Here is an 8,033-nt window from a genome sequence, read left to right as displayed (position 1 = left end):
CAGAAAGGAATTAGAATTTAGTTCATCTGACTCCTAGTTCAGGATTCCCTGCAGTTTTCCTCCTTTTGGTTCCAGGGCAGGATTGAGGGAGGGGTGGGTGGGAGTGGAAATAGAGCCAACAGGGAGGGAATGACATACCTGAAATTGGATCAGATGGCCTGGGTTCAAGATCCCAGTTCACTACTTTCTGGCCATGTGGTCTTTGGCCTTCATCTCTTTTCCCTAAGCAGATTTTCTGATGTGTCAATGGGGTACTACAAGGCCTTCCATCTTTGGATTTTGTAAGGATTGAGTCCTCTTGTAAATGGCTGCTTCACACAGCATGTGGTGTAGGGCAGCCCCTCTGGATCCCTCTCTGACTCCCGGTGCTGAGATGTGCTTTCCAAGGTACAGCTGGGCCTGGTTCTCGCATAAATGGAGATTACTGGCTGATGGGGCCACTGGCTATGAAAACCACACGCTGCTGAGCCTTGTGGAGACAAAGGAGAGTGCCACACAGAGGAGCAAGTCAAGGGGGGATGGACAAACCAGGCACTCTACTCCTTCTGCCTGGAGCCTCATATAAAATAACTAATTTTTTTTTGCTGAGCCAAGTTATGTAACTAGTTCAATCACACATTTTCCCCTTCACTCCAAGAGAACAGTAAAACTCCACAGGTAAAATCTGATGAAAATACAAAACAAAATAGCAACAGTCATCAGATTTATGTGGAACTATAACTAGATTTAGTGTGCACCTGGCAAAAGACATACGTTGCAATCTTCCTTGATTAATTGCTCGCTCGCTCTCTCTCTCTCTCTCTCTCTCTCTCTCGTGCACTTTTGTGTAGATGCTCCAGTATTCCTTCTGAAGATACAAAACAAGTAAATTGAAAATCGATATGATCAAAACATGAGAAAAAGCAGATGAACAAATATCTGGGTTCAATAAACAAAAACCCAAAACCAGATTTGTTAGTACAAATACTTTGTAGCTTAAAGTTTTGAGTGACAAGAAACTGCAAATATATTTTGCATATATTTTTGTATATATATTTGGATCTTCTCCAATATAGTCAGTCAGAACTCATTAATATTTCCCAAGATTTATAGTTACCTACATTTCTAACTATAGTTTTTTAGGAGGGAAATATAGAATGAGAGTTTTTCTTTCCCTGGATTACACCAAAAAATTTACCCTTTAAAATGTAAGTCAAATATCACTCTCTAAATCCAGCTAAGAGGGTCTCATCAGCAGGGTCCCACTATCACTAACAGAATGTTCTTGTTTGGCGTATTGTAGGTTTTCAGTACACAAACACTCCAAAGATCAGCACTTCGATTTCTAATGATTCTGTCTGGGAATCCTTGCAGCAGACATTCTTCCTCAACTCCCTCTCCACCCCTAAAGTTTAGTACTGAGATTCTGACTGAAGGTTGAAAGTACATATTGTTCCCAGGACACACCTTGACCTAGTGAAGAAACTGTTCTCGGTTATTTTCAAACTTAAACTTTAATCCCCAAAGACACGTGGTCTAGTAGTTCAAGTCTTTAATGTTTGTGTATAGGGGATCAGGGAGGGGAGCAAATCTTTAAAAGATAAAAAGAAAACCTGAGCCACATTGGGTCCAAAGTAAGACTCTGGGCACCAAAACTGCTTGTTTTATAACCCTATATGAGAGATCTTCATAAAGCTAGTGGAGAATGCTTATTATGTATGAGAAAAAACTTTCAACACATTCTGCACCAAATAGTTAATTTTTGAATTTCTTGTTTTATGAATTTTGTGAAGTCCTGTTGTATTTTATTTATTGGGTCATATTGCCTTTTAAAGTACTCTGGACATAACTTGGACCCTAAATCAGAGACCAGATCTTCCAGGAGATGTAGTCTTACTTCAACATCCTGAGGTGAACTGGGACATGTTATAAGAAATATTGCATGATTTGCTAAAAGTTGTGTTCATGTTCACAACGAATTGTATCTAAAAGAGATGAAAATATGAAAAGGTCAGTATAAAACCAAAAGTAAAAAAGTATACCCCAAATAAAGCATTGATTTCAGAACCATAACAGAAACCTGAAACCCCTCAAATGACTCACTTGTTTAACTATTATTAAAAATTAATCACAGATGAAAGCTCTTGAAATACAGATTGATGAGGCTATTTTTCTTAAAAAAAGAAATTTTAAATGTGTATGACTGGAATTTTGCATCATTGTCACTTTTAGAATTATCAACTCCATTTTTCTGATTTTATGTAATACATATTAATTATATAAAACATTTCCAATGTGGAACTATATGAAAACAAGTCAGTTTTTAAAAAGATTTATTTATATTTTTATTTGAAAGGTAGAGTCACCCACAGAGAGGGGGAGAGAGAGACACAGAGAGAGAGAGAGAGATTGATCTTCCATTTGCTGGTTCACTCCCTAAATGGCAGCAACAGCCAGGGTTAGGTCAGGCCAAAGCAAGGATCTAGGAACTCAATCTGGGTCTCCTGTGTAGGTGTAAGGGGACCAAATATATGGGCCATCTTCTGCTGCTTTCCCAGGCACATCAGCATGGAGCTGGATCAGAACAGCTGGGGCTCAAATTGGCACTCATATGAGATGCTGGCATCATAGGTGGTAGCTTAACCTTCTGTGCCACAATGCCAACCCCAACAAGTTACTTTTAACTCCTTCAAAAAACATAATCACCATTTTCATTTTGAGTTACATAATTTTAGAAACATTTGACTCCTATCCTTTTTTCTGTGCTTATACCAACTCCTAGCTGGGCACTGTCGCATAGAGATACTTTGCAAATTTGCAACCAAACCATATGAAGTTGATTTGATTAATATTTTGCATGCTTGCTTGTGTAACTAAATTTCATTTCTTTGGCATGCACAGAAGTCAAAAGTCTACAAACCAACACAATTATTTTCTTTGCTAAAATAGAAAAAAGTTAGATTTGTACTTAGAGGCTTGAAAACAAAGCTTAGTTAGAAATGAAATTACAGGGGACCAGCATCGTGGTATAACTTGCACATTTTTTGAAATTCAATTTATTTTTTATTTTATGTGTGTGTGTGTGTGTGTGTGTGTGAGAGAGAGAGAGAGAGAGAGAAAGAATCTCCCATCTGTTAATTCACTCCCCAAATGCTTACAACAGCTAGGACTGGGCCAGGCTAAAGCCAGGAGCCTGGAACTCAATCTAGGTCTTTCACATGGGTGCGGGAATCTAGCAACTTGGGCCATCACCTGATATCTTGCAGGGTGAACATTAATGGGAAACTGGAATCAGGAACCAGAGCTGAAACTCAAATCAGGTACTCTGAAATGGGATGTGCCATCTCAAATGGGTTCTATCTGCAGTGCCAATCACATGTCCATGGAACTGTATTCTTAATCATGAATTTCTGTGTAGGTCATGATGACTGCGTATGTCATCCATTGCCAATTTATTGCTTGTATAACTAAATTTCATTTCTTTGGCATGCTCAGAAGTCAAAAGTCTACAAACCAATACAATTGTTTTCTTTGTTAAAATAGAAAAAAATTAAATTTGTACTTGGAGGATTTAAAATAAAACTTAGTTAATGAAATTACAGGGGGCTGGCATTGTGGCATAGCTATAAAGCTGCAGCTTGTGACACCAGCATCCCGTATGCAGTGCCGGCATCCCATGTAGGTGCTGGTTCGAGTCCTGGTAGTTTCACTTGCTGGGAAAGCAGTAGAAGATGGCCCAAGTCCTTGGGCCCCTGCACCCATGTGGGAGACCCGGAAGAGGCTCCTGGCTGCTGGCTTCAGATCGGTGTAGCTCCAGCCGTTGCGGCCAATTAGGGAGTGAACCAGTGGATGGAAGAGACTCTCTCTCTCTCTCTCTGCCTCTCCTTCTCTCTCTCTCTGTAACTCTGACTTTCAAATAAATAAAAAAAATCTTAATAAATAAATAAATAAATAAGTAGAAAGTAGATTGAGAAAAATCAAGAGTTTGAAAAGGAAAAAAAAATAGGCATAGGTACAGGCCCACCACTTCCTTAAGAAGTCTTCTGTTTACTGGGAAATAATTTGTTCCTAAAATGGCCATGAAAACAAAGTATCATGCTAACATTATATCCCGAAAGGAGAAAACCAGAGGCTACATTGAGCCTGCAAGGAATGGGCTGATTTTGGCACCAACTAGGGGCAGACATCAGGCAGGTCAGGGATAAGGAAATGGTCAAGGTGGGACCAGCAGCCTTCTGGGTGTTCAGACACCTCAACCAACCTCTTAACATTTGCTGCTCTGAGCTTCATGCTGGGTTTGCCATACTCTCCTACACTCTTTCTGGTGAGCTTATTTAGTCACATGATTTCAATGATGTCACCAATATACATACCAGGCTTCATCAAAAGTTTGTGGAAAATGGGACTAAAAGGTAGCTTCATTTTTTTGAGGAAAGTTTGAAATCCATGCATAGTTTTTCTGTATGTATTTTCTATGATCTTTATGAAGACCTCTCATATTTTCAAAAACATTGTTTGCAGCTACCAGCATGATATTTCAACTTGGATGTCTAATAAGAATTATATTTAACATCACATGCTTTTCTCACCCATCTACCCCAGGTTTCCCAGATTTTAAACTTGAACCATCATCAACCCAGGCACTCAAGTTCAAATTCCAGAACCCGTGTAATTTTCCCCATGTCACATTACTCAGATCCTTTCCATGAGCTAATTTTGTAGATTTATCCAAAAATCATCTGGAATTTATGTCTCTCCAGTACCTCAGGCATGGCAGTCAAGCCTACTAGTCTCCCACCTGGGTGGGATACAATGTTTCTTTTTAAAAAAATTTATTTATTTATTTGAGAGAGTTATAGATAGTGAGAGGGAGAGACAGAGAGAAAGGTCTTCCATCTGATGGTCCGCTCCCCAAATGGCTGCAACAGCCAGAGCTGCACCCATCCAAAGCCAGGAGCCAGGAGCTTCCTCCGGGTCTCCCACGTGGGTGCAGGGACCCAAGGACTTGTGCCACCTTCTGCTGCTTTCCCATGCCATAGCAGAGAGCTGGATTGGAAGCGGAGCTCCCGGGACTAGAATCAGTGCGCATATGGGATGCCAGCACTGCAGGCGGAGGATTACCTACTGAGCCACGGCGCCGGCTGGGGATATAGTGTTTCTAACTGGTCTCCAGTTTCAATTTATCTGCCACCACCTATATTGTTCAAGCAACCAGTCACTGACTTAACATTCAGGGGGATTTATTATAATGCTTTAGATTCAATATTATAAAATGGAACACTTGTCAATAGCTTTATATTTTTCAGTGTTTTTTTAAAAAGATGTTATTTATTTGAGAGGCAGTTACAGGCAGAGGAAGTGACAAAGATCTTCCATCGGCTGGTTCACTCCCCAAATGGCCACAGCAGTGCCTGGCTGGCGGCTGGCGGGAGCTGTGCAGATCAGAAGCCAGGAGCCCGGAGCTTCCTCTGTGTCTGCCACGTGGGTGCAGGGGCCCAAGGACTTGGGTCATCTTCTACTGCTTTTCCAGGCCATAGCAGGGAGCTGGATCGGCAGACCAGCACTGGGGACTTGAACTGGCGACCATTTGGGATACTGGCGCCGCAGGCAGAAGCTTAGCCTTCTACACCACAACGGCGGTCCCCTCAGACTCTCTGTAATTTTTTTTTTTACTATGTTACTCTCTTGGATAAATGGTACAATTAAGGGGAAAAAACCCAAGGGCAGATTTTGTAAAGGCAATATATAAGAAAACACCCAACGGCTGAGGGGAAACCAGACAAAGCCAGTCTCCCTGTGAGTGGGGGAGGGGATGGCGGGAAAGGAAGAGATTCTTGGACCCCCGATTTAAATCTGACTAGGGGTTGGTGCTGTTGCTCTGCATACAAGAATCAACGGACACCTGTATTTCTTCAAGAAACGCAAAACTTTATTGTCAACAATGCTCAAACTGAAGGGAAGAAACTGAGGGGAACTGCGGGAAGCTCCATCCGCCGATCCGGCCTGGGGGCGTCACCCCGTGGCAGTGGGGACAGTCTGCTCAGTTCTCTTTGTCGCCCTGGCCCAGGGTGAGCTTGTCGAAGAGGTACTCCGCCATGTTGACGTCTGGGGCCCCCAAGCCGCGCAGGTTGGTCAGGTGGCACGCCAGCTCCTCAATGGCCTGGACCTGCTGGTCCAGGTAGTTGGTCTCCAGCAAGTGGCAGAGGTGGGCGTCGCCCCTGGCGGTGGCCAGCTGGTGCAGCTCCAGCAGGCTCTGGTTGATGCTCTTGGCCAGGTAGAAGGCGCTCTCCATGGCCTGGAGGCCGCCCTCCCAGTCGTCGCGGTCAGGCTCCTGGACATCACGGATGGCGATGCGGCCTCCGCGCTGGTTCTGCAGCTTCAGCAACTTCTCCGCGCGCTCCCTCTCGATCTGTGAGCGCTGCAGGAAGTAGCGGGTGAAGCCCTTCAGCGCCACGTCGTCGCGGTTGAAGTAGAAGGCCATGGACAGGGCCACGTAGGAGGCGTAGAGCTGCAGGTGGATGTGGTTGTTGAGAGCGGCCTCACAGATGGAGTCGTAGTTGTGACGCACTTGTGAGGGCTCAGGGGCAGCCATAGCGAGCCGGGCACAGCGAGCCGGAAGCTGAAGGCGCTGAGGGCTGGTAGGCTGAGGAGCAGGCAGCAGCGGCTTTGCTGCCCTTGGGGGGAGTCCCTGGGGTGACCGGGAGTTCGGCGTAGTTGTCGGCCGTCCGGTTTGCAAGGGAGCCGGAAGTGGGCTGTGGCGAAGTGGCTGTGGGGGCTGTTCTGAGAAGGCGGGATTAGGCGGGACGTCAGAAGGTAGTTGGATGGGCCGGAAGTGGCGTGTCCCCCCCCCCCCCCCCCCCCGCCTTCCGTGCGGGTAACACTGAATTGGTTGGTCGCATGAGATTTTAATTTGGTAAAACGTTTCCAATATCCAAGGATTTTCTCAGCTCTTCTATTCGGTCCTCCAGGACCAGCCTGTTGACACTTTATAAAGCTATTATTTTTCTTAAAAATCTGAGAAAATGAATTTTGTGGGAAAATTCTCTTCTGTTTCCTTTATCATATCTGTTTGCCCTGCAGAATTAGTTCTACTTGTTTATCATGATCTCCTCCTCACTTTCCTCAAATGAGGGTCAACCTCTTTTCCATTCTTACTTGGAGTAAAAGCCTCCTTGGATTAGACTACTGTTTAGTATGGTACGCAGAGGTGATGTCTCTTTCAGCTACAGGCTTCTCCCGTTAATAGAGGGCATGTGTGCTCATTAGGGCGTGGTCTGCTTTTGAGATACATGGTTTGGAACCTGTATATGGGTTAGGAACTATCCAAGATGACGAAAATCATGGCATTCTCCGATGCTGGAAGTCTTCAGTGGATCTCCCGTCTAGCTAGAAGTGTGCTTCAGTTTTGGTGTCCTGGGATTTCTGCGGTGCTTTGACGCTTGATTCTCTGTGTAAAGAAGATTCCTCCACTTGTTTCGGAATGTGATTCGCAACATCCAGAGGGTCACAATGCCAATTTGAACAGTCCTCAGTGTTCATGTTTCAGGGTTCTGAAAATATAAATCATGTGTTTTCCCTTCTGAATTTAAAACTAATAGGCCAAGCAGTCAGCTAATAAAAAATAGGCTTAGGTCTGTAGCTAAATGGACTTACTAATATTTTTCAAATCTCCCAATTATAAGAACATATTGTGACAGAGTAAGCACCATCAAGCCACATTTTCTTTTCCTCTAGATCACACAATTTGAGTATATTTTTGCAAGTAATTTGCAATTTGGTGTGGTCATTTACTTTGTATGGCTAATGGAATATTGGAAGAAGTGACATACTCAATAATTACACCCACTTTATAACAAATTCCCCATGCAGTCTTTTGCATTAATGCCAAAGAGGAAAAACAGTGGAATATTTCACAGTCACTGTGTACACCTATCCTGGGACTTTGAATGATTTATTGAGTATATTTTCCCATCACCACCACCTCCAACCTTCACTGGAGCTTGATAAGGACCAAAAAAAAAAAAAACCTCATTAACAATGTAAAGATATTTGGA

General features: G+C 43.5%; 1 pseudogene; it reads right to left on the bottom strand.

The window, feature by feature from the left end:
• Positions 1 to 5,886: 5,886 nt before the first annotated feature.
• LOC100338346 (ferritin heavy chain pseudogene) lies at positions 5,887 to 7,523 on the bottom strand (annotated as a pseudogene).
• Positions 7,524 to 8,033: the final 510 nt, after the last annotated feature.

The sequence above is a fragment of the Oryctolagus cuniculus genome, chromosome X (assembly GCF_964237555.1).
Source record: "Oryctolagus cuniculus chromosome X, mOryCun1.1, whole genome shotgun sequence".
In the NCBI taxonomy this organism is placed as follows: domain Eukaryota; kingdom Metazoa; phylum Chordata; class Mammalia; order Lagomorpha; family Leporidae; genus Oryctolagus; species Oryctolagus cuniculus.
The sequence above is the reverse complement of the archived record's forward strand: the minus strand, read 5'-3'. Positions and strand labels throughout refer to the sequence as shown.